Here is a 16170-nt window from a genome sequence, read left to right on the forward strand (position 1 = left end):
TGCTCAGTTTCTTACTCTAAAAAGTGTTGTAGTTAGAGTGGAATAAAATGTAGCGGAAACGCCAACTCTCAGACCTTCTACTCTGCCTACTCAATAGAATCAACCACTTTCAAAGTAATTCATACATGCATTAAGGTTTTCAAAATCACTACCATGGTATACCTTCCCGCTGCTGGTCCCCAGCTTCTTTGGGATAGCCCTATGTCTTTGTTGTAGTATTGAAATGGAAGACAAGGCCAATAGTAAAGAGAAAACATTCCCCCTTTACCAGAAATTATGTTTCATTCTGTTTATTTAACATTTATCAATTGGTTGTGCTATATGCCATAATCATGACCTGAGAAGGAGGGGGGAAATGGAGAGGAGGAAGAAAGAGGAAGGGAAAGAAGGGGAAAGGAAAATAGCCAAAATAGACAGCAAAATTTATTCCTAAATCTCACAACTCTTCCAGAAACAATTAGGCTGGTCTCAATGCTGGTGTTTATTTTTATTTTATATATTTTTGTTCTACTTTATGCACCCTTCCAAGCAAGCTTGGGGATCTGGTTTCCAAATCCTCTGCAAGAAAGAATAAACTAAAGCATCTGGAATGGAAGGGCTGCGTGGAGAATGGTGTTACATTAGGAAAATGCACTGATCCAGTAGATTGTCAGAAAATCAAGGGACAGAGAACTTCTAATAGAAGACACAAAGCATCAAACTCATAGCCTGAGGAACCTAATTTCTGTGTACGCAGATACCAATATTGCTTCACATCTCAGTATACCTGAGCACTGGCATATCGCATCAGAGTTAGGGGGCCCTAAAAGAGAGTTGTCTTCACCAAATGGTAACCCCTGTGCAGAATACTATATTCAAGAAATAAAAGGTATGTAAAGTACTGTAGAAAAATCTCTCAAAGAAACTCCTGTAGATAAATCAGGGTGCTTGAAATAGCAGCCACGGTGCTTCAGGGGAAATTTGGAAACTTACATGATAAAATTCTGAATAGCTCAGACTTCCGTGTATGTTTATAAGGGTAAAGCTTACTGGGCATACTGTCAATAGATGGGAATATGGAACACTCGCTGTGTGTGTTTCCTATGTAAACACTTTGGGTTTATATAAATAAACCCTAATTTATCTCTGTGCCTCTTCCACGGGGAAGGTTTGTCATTATGGGCACCAGCTGCTCTCTGAGGAGCATGGCGCACCATTTCCCCAGCTGGGAATCTCAGAGCTGTGGCCACACCCATTTGGCCACACCTCCCATTTGCAGGTCCTCAACAGTTAATTCCATCAGACCTTCAGTAAGCTCCAATCAAAAAGGCAATAATTCCTTTGCCTGTTCTTTCAGGAATATTCTTAAATGGTACAGTTTTATGTCTGAGTTTAAAGGATAATTAAAAAAAGAATCATGGATACAATCTACATATATGTAGGTTGACATTTAATACAGCTTACATTACATGATCACCCAGATACATGAGAGAGAGAGAGAGACAAGTTCTAGGAAATGTATGGAGGGAAATGCATTAAAAAAAAATACTTCAAACTCTTTTTTTTTTTTGGCCAGTCCTGGGGCTTGAACTCAGGGCCTGAGCACTATCGCTGAGCTTCTTTTGCTCAAGGCTAGCACTCTATCACTTGAGCCACAGCGCCACTCCTGGCCTTTTCCGTTGATGTGGTATTGAGCAATCGAACCGAGGGTTTCATGTATGCTAGGCAAGCCCTCTACCACTGAGCCATATTTCCAGCCCCACTTCAAACTCTTAAGGTTGATTTTTCTCTGGGAAATAAAATCACTTGCAGTTTTTCTCCTTCTGTGAAGGTTTCCTAAATTGCTCACACATAAAAAAATGCACAAGCAAACACAAACATATGGATACCCAATGTTTACATAAAGGAAGGAAGGGAAAAGGAGAGAGGGAAAGAGGGAAGGAAGGAAGGAAGGAAGAAAGGAAGGAAGGAAGGAAGGAGGGAGGGAGAAGGGAGGGAGGAAGGAAGGAGGGAGGGAGGGAGGGAGGAAGGAAGGAAGGAAGGAAGGAAGGAAGGAAGGAAGGAAGGAAGGAAGGAAGGAAGGAAGGAAGGAAGGAAGGAAGGAAGGAAGGAAGGAAGGAGGGAAGGAAGGAAGGAGGGAGAGAGGGAGGGAGGGAAGGAGGGAAGGAAGGAAAGAGGAAAGGAGAAGGAAGGAAGGAGAGAAGGAAAAGGGAGGGAAAGAGAAGAAGGGAGAAAGAGAAAAAGGAAAGAAAGAAGAGGAAAGAGGTGGGAGCGTAAGGACAGCTGATCAGTTGTCTTTCAGTTGCCACTTGTCCGGTCTATGGGTCCCCTTTCTCTTCCTCCCAGCAGGACACCCCACCCCACATCATGACAGGGGGCTTCCCTGTCATTGCCACTGGGCATTCTACACCCACAATCTCTCAACATGTGCCTTTTCCTTTTCCATGAATAAGAAAACTGAGGATAAACATCTCCTGAAGCCCAAAGACTGGGCTGGCCTTGGGCAAAGATGGAATCCATCTCGGGATGCTCTGTGGCTTTCTTGGTCTGTTGCATAAAGCCGTCAGGTTATCTTGCTATTCTGAAACATATCTATGGAACAGAAAAGAAAACTTAGCTAACAATTGGGGTCACCTTGTCGTAGAGGTTTTACAAATTAAGCCAAAGACACTGAAGACGTTGAAACAGGTAACGCTTACTCTAGAGGCTTTCCAAAAGCTCTCTGTGCAAGTCACCTAAAGAAGCAGTCTTATTTTGTTTCCCTCTCCTAAACATGCCCTTCTTTTGCATGGTCGTTAAGACTACATGGTAGAAAATGAGATTGACATTATGTAATTACTTGCCTTTTACTCTGTGCTAACTTAATTTGCTTTTCATTCTCAGGTATTTAAGAGACCATTATTTTCCCATCAGACTTTACTGTCTGCCAATTAAAGCAGGAGATAGATGAGGTAGGGAAAGATCCCTTTTCAGGAAAATGGCAGGTGGACACATTAAAGATAACAGTGTTCCACCATTTTCCTCTTTGTCTCAGACAGAAGTAATTTTTGCCAGTTTACCTATTTATGTGATTCCGTACTATACATAGTATGTATTGTTTTATCAGTAAAAAATGGTTTAACCATGGCAAAAGTTTTACAACTAACTGCAGTGCTTTCTTGCTAAAGAAAAGGGTAGGTGAATAAGGAGGAGATTCAGGAGCTAGAGTTGTTTGAGGATCATACTTTGTCTCCTGGGAGGTCTCGAAATTACAAAGCACCCTGTGATGTGTTGCCCAGAGGTCCTGCAGAGTCCTTCAGTCCTTCATCTTTACCTGGTGAAATTTTCACCAGGAAATCACATCCCAGACCCCTGAAACCTTCTTCCATTTCATGACCAAGTAGGATTTGTGTCTGGGTAAAGTAGGGATTTTAGTTGGTTTAAGTGTTACCTGAACAACAATAACAACCAAAAAACTGACTCACTTTTCTTCTTACTCAGTGTTATTTAAGTAATAAGAGCTGTGGACTGAGGGCTTTCTATCTCACCCTTTGCAGACTGGTCATTTTCTTTTTCTGTGTCATTATGGAAAACTCCTGTACTTTAGGAAGTTTAGGAAATCATAGTAATTGTACAACAACAGTGGAGGGAGAAAAGGTCCAGGACAAAGATAGAGACACTTGTCAGCTCCACAAAGCTTACTTCTTTTAAGAAAAAGAGAATTAGTCAGGCGCCAGTGGCTCACACCTGTCATCCTAGCTACTCAGGAGGCTGAGATCTGAGGATCTTGGTTCAAAGCCAGCTTGGGCAGGAAAGTCTGTAGGACTCTTATCTCTAGAAAACCGGAAGTAGACAAAGGAGGCGGCAACAATGCTTGATAAGAAATGTACTCATTACCTTGCTCATGTAACTGTAGCCCCTCTGTACAGTATTTTCACAATAAAAACTTATTTTAAAAAATTCTTTTTCAAAAAAAAAGAAAGAAAGAAAAAGAAAACTAACTGGAAGTGGCTCTGTGGCTCAAGTAGTTGAGCTGAAGAGCTGAGGGACAGTGCCCAGGCCCAAAGTTCAAGCCCCATAATTGACGAAAGGAAGGAAGGAAGAAAGGAAGGAAGGAAGGAAAGAAGGAAAGATAAAAGAATTAATGAGTAAGAAAAAGGTTACCATATATCACCACACATCACCACCAGATATCCTGTACCATTAATAAATTAGTAGACAGTCATTTCTGATAACTCAGGGGCCAAAAGAAGAGAGCACCTTATGCAATCATTAATTAATTACAAAGTATGATTGTCGTCATCATTGTGTATCTTGGACTCCTTGTCAGACGTCATGATTCTACTCCTGACCTGGAAAAGTAAGTCCAAGGGTGTTTATCAGGCAGTGGGGTATAGGTTGTTATGGTAGCCCTAATCCTGGGTTTAGAACACACACTAGTTCGGTGAATTCACCACGCCCTTTGGATGGAGGAGTCGTAGAGAAGGCAGGGTCCTGAGGTACCGCCTCAGACTTAACCCTGCTCTCACTCCAAGTGTGTATCCAAAACATCCCATCCCAACTGCCAAACCCTTTGCTTCTCTGCCTGTGTCTAAGAAAGGGTTGTCACATAGTCCCTAGCCATATGTAGTTAACGAAATTAAAATTTAAGCCAAGGAAAATTAAATATCCCTTCAAACTTAATTCCTTACTTACAGTAGTTACATTTCCAGTGGTCAGAAAATAGTCACATTTATTACTACCATATTAAATATTGGTGACCCTATTGGATAGTGTGCCCAGAGGGTGTGAGCATCGCTGCAGGCAGTTCTACAGAACAACTCTGTAGAGCTAGAGAGTCTTGGTCCTCTGCCATCTATTTCATCCAAGTGAAAAACTCTAGAGAACAAGACTCCTGTCTACCACTTTGAGCTACAGCATCACTTCCAGTTTTCTAGTAGCTAATTAGAGATAAGAGTCTCATAGACTTTTCTGTCCAGGCTGGCTTTGAAATGTGATCCTCGGATCTCAGCCTCCTGAGTAGCCAGGATTACAGGCATGAGCCACCAGCACCCAGCTAGTTTTACCTCAATTCATTTATGTTGAGGTATGCAATAGTAATTCATTCTCCTATCTGTGTAATATCCAATTGTATGCATGGACAATAAAATGACTTAACTTTTTTACTGAAAAAAAGTACTCCTGTAGACCACTGTTGTACAGTGGTACTCAGACTTGAGTGTGTATCAGAATCACTTTGGGGAACTTGTTCAAGCACAGATTGCTGGGCCTCATCCCCAGAGTTTTCTGCTTAAGTAGATCTGAAGTAGAAGCCCAGGGATTTGCATTTCTAACACAAGCCAAGGGAATACTGATATTTTCAGACCAAGGGCCATATTTGGAAAAACCACTGTTCTATAGAAAGTAGGGTTACTAGCAGGAAGGTAACTGAAAAACAGGCCACATGATCACTAGATTAGAACACCCAAGTCTCCTTTTCGCTTTAGTCAATAATTCTTTGGTAAGTATATTCTGTATGCAAAGTACAAGATTAAGGGCAAGGCTGCAAATATTCAGCCTTGATTTTGTAACCAAATAAAAGAATTACCAAAAGCGACACAATCCGTACAACATGCAAGCTAGCATCTGAAATATGTGCGAAAGGAACTGAATGTTTAACATCATTTCAATGCAATTAATTAAAATTTATATTTAAATTTTAAAGCATCGTTAAATGCTTTTCCATTAAGTATACTGTATTGTTTTGGCTGAAACTCTTTGACTTGAATTATTGGAATTTTAACATTAAAACAAACCGAGAAAATTCAAATTTAAACAAAAACAGATGGGGTCCAAGTGAAAAACACACACAACAAAAAAAAGAAAATAAGTACGCTACCTAATTAAGAATTCTTAATGCTGATTATCCTAGGACATGATTCCCAATGCTGATTATTTGGTGACATGATAATATTTGGCCTCTACAGGTTTAAATAAAATATGTCATTGAAATTATTTTCACCTGGATCTTGGTTATTTTTTTTCCTGGTCCTGGGACTTGAACTCAGGGCCAGGGTGCTGTCCTTGAGCCTCTTTGTGCTCAAGGCTAGTGCTCTACCACTTGACCCACAGCGCTATGGCCAGCGTTTTCTGAGTAATTTATTGGATGTAAGAGTCTCACAGATTTTTCTGCCATGGCTGGCTTTGAACCATGATCCTCAGATCTCAGCCTCCTGAGTAGCTAGGATTACAGGCGTGAGCCACCAGTTCCCGGCTTGATACTTTTTTTTTTTTAATGTAGTTCTTAAGAAATATTTGAGTTGCCTTTGTAGTTTGCATTATATTTCTGTGGGACTGAACTGACCTTGGATTTCACCTTGATCTCTTGGCCTGCGAGTTGCCTAGACCCACCACAGCTCTATATGTCTGGATTCCTATGAGACAACCTGCTAGGTGATACCTTTTCTTCTTCTTCTTTTGTAAACCCAATCCTGCCAATTGTTTTCCTTTAGAGACAGCCTGCTCTGCACCTGCAGTTCAGAAAGAAAAAAAATGATGGTTGAATTTCCTGAAGCCACCTAGGACAACACGCCAGGTCATACACACACAGCTCTAATAGAGTTTCACTTCTGATCCTTCTACCTGCATGCTATGTGAGAATGTGGTTGTTGTCCCAGTGTTTGCCCAAGACCTTGGACTTCCAATGCCAACAAGTCTTTCTACCAGGCACAAAAGTACACAAATTGAAATGATAACTCTTAGTCAATGACCTCCAGGGTCAAAAGTGTGCAATCAAATTCAAACATACACAAATGATCCATTCAAAGAAACTAAAGCGAACCCACAGATGATCTAACATTATGACCTACCATTTTTATGTTTATTTATTTTTACTTATTATTTATTTAGTTTTATTATATAATGGTAAATACAAATCTACCATTTTTATTTCCTCTACCAACCCTGGAAAGCACCAAATCCTTAGTAAGAATCCTTAGTAATACGAGTAACCAGAATCAGTTAGAAAATTTAACAGGACAAAGTTTGCCCTAAGCGAATTGTGAAATTGAATTTTCTCTTCAACAGCTTTTCAGTTATTGGAAATAGAGGTGTGGCTCAAGTGGTAGAGCGCCCACTGCCTTGGGTGAAAAAGCTAAAGAACAGTACCCAGGCTCTGAGTTCAAGGCCCAGCATAGCCATAGCATTTTGTTTTCTTTTTATGCTGCCATCTCCTGCTGATCTTAAGTCATCTCAACTAATCAACATTTGCCATTGTTGTAAACACCGCACTGGTGTTATAGTGTTCAGAACAGCTCTGGACATATTCCTCTCCCCTTTTCCATTAAAATTATGTGAATGGTGGTATGGGTACTGATGGTTCACGCCTGTAATCCTAGCTTCTCAGGAGGCTGAGATCTGAGAATCATAGTCCAAAAACAGCCAGTACAGTAAAGTTTGAGACTCTTGTCTCCAACTAGCCATCAGATAAGCTGAGAGAAGAGAGCTGTGGCTCGAGTGGCAGAGCACTAACTTTGAGCACAAAGGTCAGAGACAGCACCCAGGTCCTTAGTTCAAACCCCAGAACCGGCACCATAAAAAGCAAGAAAGAATGAAAAGAAAAACCTGTATCAATAGAGAAAACCAGGCTGCTATTCTTTTAGTATTACTAATATTATCTTAGCATTTCCACTACTAATTCTATTTTATTTTTCTCTAACCCTAAATTCACATAGCAAAAGGTTCTCTTTGAAAAACATTTTAATTATCTTTAAGTAGGTGTACAAAGGACTTTTAAATTCAAAAAAGCAACTTCTGAGTACAATGTGTCTTGGTCAAATTCTTTTATGATATTCTATTTTATCTTATAAAGTACTGATCTAGAATCTCAAAAAAAGGCAGGCAATAAACTGTGCTAGTTATCATTTAAATATTCAGTTTTGTGTTGATTCATTTTAGAGTGAATGTTGTGTGAATCCCTGCCTGTTCTAAAGTCTCCTAATGATGCTATCTTTTTCATACACTAAGTGATACAAACTAACTCTTCAGTAAGGCCATTTCGTCTCTTCAAAAACTCAGAATAAGCACTTTTCTCGAACATACCTAAGGCGGCTCTTCCTTCAGCCCATCACCCCTCAAGTGCCTCTAGCTAGCAAAAGAGAATTTTTAGACTCTGAGCACTAACTATTCTTGGACCCATTAGTAGGAAGGGCACAGGCGAATTGGATTCTTCTTTGTAAGTGGTTTGGTCACAGAGAAAGTCCTCGATTTATTGTCATAGTCTCTGCAGCATTCACCACCCATTCTTTAGCCGTGAGGGTCTATTTCTTAATCTCCAACCATTAGATCATAATCCAATGCTTATATCTCTACATCATCCTAATGAGGATTGGTTCGCCAGTGTGATGATGTTAAATAGCAATTATTTCTACTTGGTGATTTTTATCTCAGCAAAGAAAAAAACAAAATCATCTAAATAGAGTAGAAGGAGGAGTCTTTTAAGTTGTTGATATGACATTTATCACTGCAAAGTCCTCGGGCTTTGTTGACCCCCAAAGCCTATATTTTGATCATGCTTTTCAAGCAGTTTGAAAATAACTTTAATTTACCACTTAATAGTGCTAAGAACAGCAATTTGAACCCCTAATAAGTATGGGGTTCAGATTACAGACGATGAATACAGTGGACATTCAGATGCTGACACATTTACCGAGTTGCTTGCACATGGTGTATTTTCCCCTTTGTTCTGTGAGTGCCAAGCAAACCTCCAAGCTGTGTTCACAAACCAGCAATCCTAGAAAACAGAGGCAAGAGAGTGTCCCGAACATGCGTTCCTTTGTTCTTTCTTTACCGACACCCCAATTTTAATGTGCCATTCAATCCTGAAGTAATTCCATCCGGCATGAAGTATGGCAGAGGCATTAATGATGATAATACATGAAAGTATTCATCACACACCTGTCTGTCATCCCAGGAGGGAAAAGGAAAATGGAAAGCATTCCAGGGCAGCCTGTAGGACACTGTCTCAAAGGACAAACCAATACACTGGGTGGAAGGATTATGGACGGGGCGGTAGCTCAGCATTGGTGAGCTCATTCTTCAGTATGGAAGAACAAAAAGGAAGGAAGGAAAGAAGGGAAAGGAGGCAGAGGGATAAGGGAGGGGAGGGAAGGGAAGGGGTGATGGAGGAGGGAGGAGAGAGGAAGAAATTGCCAGAACCAAAACCGAAAATCTAGGACTGACATCATAGCGAAGAAAAGTAACAATTCTCATTCCCCAACACATCAGTGGGAGGTAGCCCAATTTCTTTTAATTTTAATTTTCTTGTAAAGGTGCTATACGCAGGGGTTACAGTTGCATAAGTAAGACAGTAAGTACATTTCTTACCAAACGTCCCTTACCCCTCTCTCATTTTTCTCTCTTTCCCGCTCCCTCCCCGACTCCCTCCCCCTCCGCAAGGTGTAAAGTTCATTTCCAACATAGTGTCTTGTGAGGATCGCTGGGTAGCCCCAAGTTTTTGAGAATCATAGATAGTCCTGACAACCAAACACTTTTGGTGCAACTGAACGGTAACTACTGTGGACCGGGCTGTCCTAAAAGAGACCTCGGGGAGAATCTTCCCCCAACATCTTGTCCATTTGCCTTGCTCTGGCAATCACTTAATTGTCCCGAAGAAGGAGGTGAGACCACTTGCATCTTACATTAAAAAGCAAAAGTAAGTCAGGAAGTGGCAGCTCATGCCTGTAATCATAGCTTACTCCAAGGGCTGAGATCTGAGGAACACAGTTCAAAGCCACCCCAGGAAGGAAAGTCCAAGAGACTCTTATCTCCAATAAACTACTCAGAAAAAGCCAGAAGCGACTCTGTGGCTGGAGTGGTAAAGCACTAGCCTTGAGCAAAAGAAGCTCAGAGACAGTGCCCATGCTAAGCTCCAGCAAAAAATAAATAAGTGAATAATAAAGACATACATGTAGGGCTGGGAAGGTGGCTCAGTGGTAGAGCGCTTGCCTTGCATGCCTGAGGCCCTGGGTTCGATTCCTCAGCACCACATAAGCAAAAAGAAAAAAGCCAGAAGTGGCGGTGTGGCTCAAGTGGTAGAGCGCTCGCCTTGAGCTGAAGAGCTGAGGGACAGCGCCAGGGCCCAGAGTTCAAGCCCCACGACCGCCCTCCCCGCCAAAAAAGAAATACATGTAAAATATGCATATTGTACAATATGGCCTTCTTTGGTCTGTGAAGACCACTATCTCCTGCTGAGATTATGGGACTTGGAAACACAATTCTTCAAGACTTCAAATAGAAAAATAATATCAATACTGTAGTTACTACTTAAACATATAAAAGTGTAGCTTTCCTGCTTGCTCGCTTGCTTGCTTTCCTTCTTTCTTTTTCTAATACTGGAGTTTCAACTCAGAGCCTACATTCTTTGGCTGGCCTGCTTAACTAACACTCGACCACTTGTGGTACACTTTTAGACTCACATGGTTGCTGGTTGTTGCAGAAATGGAATCTCACAGACTTTTTTTTTGCCCAGGCTGACTCGGAATTACAGTCCTCCAGATCTCAACCTCCTGAACAACTAAGATTACTGGCATGAGTCACTGATATCTGGCTTGAAGTTAGCTTTCCTGAAAAACTCCTCTCATGAGTAACTCCATATATTGTGTATGTGATTTAGAAAGGAACTTAACAGGTAAAACATGATGAATGATAAAGGAATGACATTGATTGAGACCCCTTGTAGTCATGAAAAAAAGCTACAAAAGGCAGACATTTGTATTGTGTAGTATAGCCATCATTCTCAGCTGAAGGGCTTCTGTATGTGTGTGTGTGTGTGTGTGTGTGTGTGTGTGTGTGTGTGTGTACACGTGTGCACATGTGCGTGTGCATGTGTGTACCAGTCAGTTCTGGGGCCTGGGAGCTAACCCTGAGCTTCTTTTGCTAAAGTCTAGCACTCTACCACTTGAGCCACAGCTCCAAAACAAAGACTTCCAGTTTTTAGTGTTTTTTTTTTTAAGTAGTTTATTGGTAACAATAAGAGTCTCACAGACTTTCCTGCCTGAGCTGGCTTCAAACGGCTCAGATCTCAGCCTCCAGAGTAGCTGGGATTGCAGCAGTTAGCTCCCAGTGACTGGCTTTGAGGGCTTCTTAAATGCTATGGCCTTCACTCCTACACTCTCGGGACCACACCTCAGAAGGTCTGAAAGAATCTGCATCTTTCATTAGTACCCAGGAGTGAGAGGTAATGCTACAGGGTAGTAGAGCATACTAGAAGAACTACCTTTCTAATGTCCATTCCTTAGTCTCACCGTCCCCCAATTTTCTCACCAGTTACTTGATAACACTAGCATCTGCCTTCCAGTTGTTGTGATAAAGACAGCATTAAACCCATGAACATGATACCTAGCACATAGCAAGTTCTCAGTCCAGGGTAGCTGTGGTTTCTCCTTAGCCATGTAGAGCCTTGAAGCTCCTGGGAATGAAAATTCATACATTTGCCTTCGACTGCTCTTCTGGATTTTCTGTTTTACTTTAGATCTCACTCAACCCCTATTTTGAGATAGATTTTGTTCTTCAAGGATACTGACTCTTCTTTTAGTCTGGCAACACGATTTGTTGGTGTGGTTTTATATTCTTCATTTGTTTCTCACTCTGCTCAGTAATATATTCATCATTTTAGTTGGCTACAAGATGCTGTAAGACGTCCCAAGCCGAGTGAGAGGAAAGAACGCATGCGCGGCTCTACCTTATCAGAAACTGCAGGGACAAACTGCTTTCTGCAAATGCGAACTTAGGCTACGTATAGAGATAAGGCTGCTATTCTTGGGCTTTTCTAAAAAGAATTTTTGGTAAATTTTCTCTACTTGGTTAAGTTGTTTCTTTTTTTTCCCCAACTGCTTATGTTTTTATTGGCATAAATTAATTGGTCAATGGAGTTTCATCATGGGATTTACATTCTTGCACGCATGCAATGGACTTTGATCTTGTCGACCGGTCTGTGTTATTCCTTCTTAATAAGCTGTCTCTTGGTGAATGTGGTCCTTGGAAGATGTGAAATGTGAAAGTCAACTCCTGCTGGTATTGCAGCAGAATGGAATCTGTTTAGTGAGTGCTGTGACTCTTCCTGAATTCTTTCTGACAGGCTCGTCAGGTTCTGGAAGATCAACTTCTTTGGTGAGGGTCTCTTCGGAAAGACTCCTATAGGATCAGTCTTTTTACCTTTGTTAAAGCAGTACTAGAGTTTGAACTCAGGGCCTTGTACTTAAAGGCTGACACTCTACCACTTAAACCGTGACTCCAGCCCTGTTTTGGGCTGACTATTTTGGAGATAAAAATCTAGCAGAGTTTCTGCCTGTGCTGACTCAAATTCCTCCAGATTTCAGCCTTCTGAGTATCCAGGATTACAGTAGTGAGTCAGTGGGGCCAATTTTCTTGGAATCTTTTTTTAAATAGTGTTTCCTCCCTCGGTAGAATGGCTTCTAGACCAATAAAAGGTTTCAATATAGCAAAATTGAACTCACGATCAAATTGAGGATGGTAATGGCAAAGTTTCCGGCTTTGAGTAAGCTTGATGTACCACGTGAAAGATAGATAGAGTGGAAGAGTCTGGTTATATTTCTTCTCTGATGGCAATCTGAGATTCCTGAAGGATGAAAATGCTTCTAGACTATATGTATGTACATGTGTATATACATCAATGTGTACAAATATAAGCTTATCTCTATATACATACTCACTTAAAGATACTTAAGTAAGCAAGATCCTGGGCCAAGTTACTAACTAGAACTGTGGCATTCTGGGGATAAAGTACCATGTGTAGTCATCACCTTTATCCACCCAGAAGTTAAGTAATGACAAATAGCCCCCATAGTATTTCTGGTAGGATCTATTACATTGAGAAGATCAATGGAAGAACACAGAAATTATGTCACCATTTTGAAAATGATTTGGGCATGCACACATGCATATAAATATACACATGTACATATACATACATTCATACATACATGCATAACTAGTGGTGGAGCATTATACCAATGATGTAGCAATAAGTGATCAGTAGGTTGATGCAACAGAAAAACTGGTTTTCCTGGTGCTGAACTCACCATGATTGAGCATCTTCAAGAAAATGCAGAGGTCTTCCTGTACACTAAACTTATGGACTGGGAGTTCCACTAAGCAAAGAACTTGAGTCAGCTGTTGGATTATGCACTAAATATTTGCTAAATGCACAGAGATCAAAATGTAAGGAGTGAAACAAGTCAGTTCTTTCCTAATGCTCAGTTCTGTATTCATACGTAGTTTGGATCTCTGTTGAAATGTGCTCAATATCAGAAATACTTAGCATTTAATGAAATCAAAAGTAATCATTCCCAAGCATCCATCTTGTCTATTCTACCTGATAACACATGTAATTACAGCATTCTCTTGTACCTCACCATATGAAGTTACACCTCTTAATTTCTTAATGTTTAAAATCTGAGCTGTTGGAAGAAAGTTTAAGAACATAGCAGTAAATGAGCACGCTGAGCCAAGATTTCTGCTGTTTGAATTCTAGGTTCTCCTCCTAATATCATCCATTATTTTAAGTGTTGGCCTCTGTACCTGTCCTATTTCCTCGTAACTTTTCTTAGATGAAAACTAAACATGAGTATTATAGAAAAAGTGCTTAGAAATCTGAAAAGGTTTTATAGTATGGGCATGAAGCAAAGTTAAAATATTTGCAAACTCGGGAAACAAAATAATTTAGCTTTAGAGGAAAGCAATAATAACTACCCTACTCTATACCAAAATTAAACTGCTAAGGTTTCTTTGTGGACTACATAGGGTAAGTGTTCACAAGTATAAATGGTACATTTATGAATTGGAAAATGGATTTGTCCATCCTTATACAAAGATCCTGAGATATTTGTGAGAATCTAGCAGATTCTTTGTCCAAAGGAGGAAGTAGTGAATAAACATACAATTCCTACATGAAACCTTTAAGAAAACATTTTTTCAGTGGTTTGGAATCAAAACAAGGCTACTAATGCACACATGAAGCACAGCTAAAGTATACTGAATATCTACTGTGGTAGGGTCATTTTCTAGTTTATTCTTCAAACAGCAAAAGTGGAACTTGATTAATTAGAGACAGTTATCACCTCCCTTTCATGAGAGAGGATATGGAAGCTCAAGGGTTAAGTATCTTGCTCCAATCATACTGTGAAATATGATTGGTTTTGGATTCAGACCCAGAAATACTATAATAGACCATCAGCTGAGGAATCTTGGTCCCTTGCTTAGCAACATTAAGAAACCGGGTGCTGGTGGCTCATGCCTGTAATCCTAGCTACTCCGGAGGCTAAGATCTGAGGATCTGCGATTCGAAAACAGTGAGAGCATCCAAGTCCATGAGACTCTTATCTCCAATGAACTACTCAGAAAAAACTAGAAGTGGCACTGTAGTGTAAGTGGTTGAGTGCTAGCCTGAGTACAAAGAGGCTCGGGAACAGTTCAGGCCCTGAATTCAAGCTCCAGGACTGACAACACACACACACACACACACACACACACACACACACACAAACCTCCTTTTAGGTGTAATAACTGGTAGGAGGAGGAAGATTTGCTGGCATCTAGTGGATAGAAGGCAGGGATATTTAAAGTCTACAGAATAGCTCCCTAAAGGTGGGGGTGGGGTGCAAAGGGAGGGAGACTTGTCCAGTTCAAATTGTCAAGAACAGCAAAGATAAGAACCTAGTCCTGATCCTCCCTTTCAGCATCTCTCTCTACTTTGCTATCCTTAAATTTGGACAAAATCATAAAAACTAATGAAGAAGACATCATTATTGGAGATGAAGTTTACCCCACAGCACCTAGCCACAGCAATATTGATTCTTTACACTGCATGTCAATCATCTTGCTATCTTCTGTTCAATAAAAACATCTTCTTTGGGCATGGGTGGCTGATGCCGAGAATCTCAGCTACTCGAGAGAATGATTGCTGAGAATTGTGATTCAGAGCCAGCTCGGGTAGACAAAACCATAGACTTTTAACTCCAAGTAGCCAGCAAAATCCAGATGTAGAGATGTGGCTTAAGTGATAGAGCACTAGCCTTGATCGAAAAAGCTAAGCAAGAGCTTGAGGCCTTAAGTTCAAGCCCCAGTACTAGAACAAAAAAAAAAAAAAAGAAAAGAAAAGACATCCCCAAATTCTTCCTGAATTAGTCTAGCATAAGGCTCTTGGAAATCACATTTTTTAAAGCTCCCCAAGTGATTTTAAATGTGCCGCCAAATTTTGAGAAATAGATAGGGGAAAACAACAGCAGACACGTTAAGAAGCAGGGAACACTTCATATTCTCTACCAAAGTAATAGTAGTACTAACTCACAGTTCATTATTTGCACTTTAAATTCTTGAATACTTGTACCAATAAGTGGACACGTATACCCATGTTAGCCCATTTGGGAATGTGAAAACCAAGTACTGTACTATAAGCTTGGCTTATAAACAAGAGACTTGTATCTTCTAGTTCCAGAAGCTGCTTAGTCCAAAAGGCCAGTAGATTCCGTATCTGGGACTTGCTCTGTGGTTCATCAATGTTGTCTTTCAATGTATCTTCACATAGAAGGAGAGACTGTGCTCTACGATCTCTTTTTAAAGGCATTAATCCCATTCATGGGGTTCTGGTTTTCATTATCTAACCATCTCCCCAAGACATCGCTTCCTAATACCATGCCTGGCCTCAAGAGTTAAGATTTCACAAATGCATTTGTCGGGGACACAAACATTCAGTGCATCACATCACCATTTCATGGATGGTGAAAACCAAACCCTCTGAAGATTAAATAATTTATCCAGCTCATCCCACTACTGTGTGACAGAGCTGCGAATTCAAAGTAGCTCATTCTGACTGGAGCCCTGGCTGCACACCAGTCACTCTGAAACAGAAGCATGCATCAAAACCATCTGGAGGGCTGGTGCAAACACAGATGGCTGGGCCCGGCTCAGGCTGTCAGATGCAGTGGATCTGGACCAAGGCCCAGGAATCTGCATTTCTAATACGTTCTCAATGATTGCACCGATGCTGCTGGGTCAGAGATCACACATCATCAACCAGATACCGCACTGGAATAGTTTCCTATGGCATCAAGCTGTTTTTTCACTGACATGGTGTAAGGGTTAAAGAGATTGGTCCCTCATTTCCTCCTGAGATCTTGAGGACTGTTTCTGTTTTACAGAAATTTTCTATCCCAC

This window comes from Dipodomys spectabilis, unplaced genomic scaffold, assembly GCF_019054845.1.
Source record: "Dipodomys spectabilis isolate Male_0828 unplaced genomic scaffold, ASM1905484v1 ptg000241l, whole genome shotgun sequence".
NCBI lineage: Eukaryota > Metazoa > Chordata > Mammalia > Rodentia > Heteromyidae > Dipodomys > Dipodomys spectabilis.